Source organism: Herpailurus yagouaroundi, unplaced genomic scaffold (genome assembly GCF_014898765.1).
Source record: "Herpailurus yagouaroundi ecotype Mexico unplaced genomic scaffold, PumYag 188, whole genome shotgun sequence".
Taxonomy (NCBI): domain Eukaryota; kingdom Metazoa; phylum Chordata; class Mammalia; order Carnivora; family Felidae; genus Herpailurus; species Herpailurus yagouaroundi.
The window spans coordinates 29,302,244-29,304,763 of record NW_024412419.1 but is presented as its reverse complement, the minus strand read 5'-3'; the positions used below and the strand labels follow the sequence as shown (position 1 = coordinate 29,304,763).

General features: G+C 36.1%; 1 non-coding gene across 1 annotated transcript; it reads right to left on the bottom strand.

Moving 5' to 3' along the window:
• Window positions 1–508: 508 nt before the first annotated feature.
• LOC121044619 (U5 spliceosomal RNA) lies at window positions 509–629 on the bottom strand. The gene has a single exon (XR_005797385.1). It is a non-coding gene; the product is annotated as a U5 spliceosomal RNA (small nuclear RNA).
• Window positions 630–2,520: the final 1,891 nt, after the last annotated feature.

The window sequence follows — 2,520 nt, the reverse complement described above, 5'->3', positions numbered from 1 at the left end:
TGTTTGAATTATGAGTCTGGTTGATTTTCAGTGGTACAATTTGAGCAGAGAAGTGGGTTTCTTTTGTATTTGTGACCTGCACTGTGAATATCTGAGCACTGTAAATGAGAGCCCTAAGTATTCACAGTCCCATAAGGAAAGATGCACATTCATTTCATTTTTATTAAAGCCTGACAAAACAGTACATGTGCTCTGGCATGGTATGCTATGGTACATCACTGCTACTAACTTACTATAACCCCCAACTATGGTAAAGTTCTTTGCTGACCAGAAAAGTTTCAAAGTGACTCAGGAATCCATAGGAGACAGATGACTCATGTCCACCTTTTACTACCCCACAAACTTTTGTGTGCCCTGATGAGAAAAGAATAAGTAAGTTTTTTTCTCATATGGAGTAGGGACCTTCTGTTCCATCCCACCTCTGCTAGATTTTATCAGTGAGGTAAGAAGTGATGATAAACTTCTTTTGATTTCATGCTTGCCTGATAATTCTTCATGACTTCTTTAATCTTTAATTGTTTGGTCAAGGAATAAAGCAGGCCCTTAGAAACCATCAGCTTAGTTTTTCTCCACGGAAATCTTTAGTAAAAGGCGAAAGATTTATGCGATCTGAAGAGAAACCAGAGTATCCCATCAGCTTAGTTTTTAACAATCTAAAAGACTAGACCAGTATTTTTCAAGTTACAGCTCAAAGCCCACTGGTGAGCCAAGAGGGCCTTCCTAATAGGTCAGGAGTTTATTCAGAAACACAAGTGTTTCCTTGGATTATTATATATAAAAAATGTACAAGTCCAGTCTATTTGAGGTTAAAATCAAGGACTACCCATATTGGATATTGCAAGTTGGTACACCCAAACTAGTATTAGTTAGTATTCTATTAAGTTACATAATTACAATGCTTCTATGACACCTTTATTTCTGTAATTGGAATTCCCCTGATTTTCTGTGAGTTACCAGTGTTTCGTTGATTTTCAGAAGCTACTAGCTACTTGCAATTTGCATAAGGCACTAGTTTTGCCTTAGAATGAATAGCAAAGTATGGCTAGTGCATCATTGTTTCTACCGGAATTTTGAGAAAGACAATTCTTGGTTGGGTGTAATTGTTTCCTGCATTGTAAAGATGAGGGTGTCCGTGCCCCTCTAAATGCTAACAATGCATCCCAACAGCTGATGATCAAGAATCATCCCCAACTATTCTCATGTGTTATCTAAATGGGTATTATTGCATCTGGTTGAAAAAATTAGTTTACTAATTAATATCAATAAAAGTTGTGGTGTATTATTTACTTAATTCCAAAATCTGCACAGAAGAACATGGGCTCTTTATTTCTTAATAAAACATATTTGTGTTACTAAATAATATATTGGTAAAATATAAATCAATGATATTTTATAAGACAGTAAGATATTAATATTCTTCTAATTGTGCTTCTACTAAAAACATCATTGATATTGTGTACCTATGACTGTATACTATTATGAAAATGTGAAATATTATTAGGCAGTGTTGTGGGTTGAATTGTGTCCCCCCCGAAAAGACATGCTGAAATTCTAACCCTCAGTACTTTGACCTTTAGAAATGGGGTATTTGTAGATGTGATCAAGTTAAGATGAGGCCATACAGGATTAGGGTGGGCTCTAATTAATATGGCTGATGTCCTCTTAAGAACAGGAGAAAAGACAGGGGAGTCACATTGAGATAATGCCATGTGGTGATAGAGGCAGAGATTGGAGTGAATACCAAGGACTGCAGGTAACTCTCAGAAATAGAAAAAGGCAAGGGGCGCCTGGGTGGCTCAGTTGGTTAAGCGTCTGACTTCGGCTCAGGTCTTGATCTTGCAGTCTGTGAGTTTGAGCCCCACATCGGGCTCTGTGCTGACAGCTCAGAGCCTGGAGCCTATTTCAGATTCTGTGTCTCCCTCTCTCTGACCTCCCCCATTCATGCTCTGTCTCTTTCTGTCTCAAAAATAAATAAAGGTTAAAAAAATAAAAAAAAAAGAAAAATGAAAGGAATGATCATGTTCTAAAGCCTTCAGAGAAGGCAAAGCACTGCCAACTCCTTTATTACAGAATTCTAGCCTCCAAACCTATGAGAGAATAAATTACTGTTATTTTAATCCACTCAAGTTTATAATAATTTGTCATTGCAGCTCTTGGAAACTAATGGAGACAGGTTACCTACCTTCTCTATCTAACCAATTTTCCATGTGTTAAGTGGGACAAGTAGAAAAGTTCTGACCAATATCAAGCTAATATTTATCAAGTACTTAGAATTAACATATAATATATGATTGCCACATAATTAGAGCTATACATTTGGGTAGATGAATTAAAGTTGTGCCATAATTTTTCTTTCTAGGATATATTTTTTTAAATCCAGGTAATGGAAGACTATGGCTATAAAGTGGGGTTTTATTTGGAATGGAGTCATATTTGTTTAAATATTATCTATGACTGTTTTTGTGCTATAATAGTAGAGTTATAATTGCCACAAAGACTTTATGGCTCACAAAACCTAAA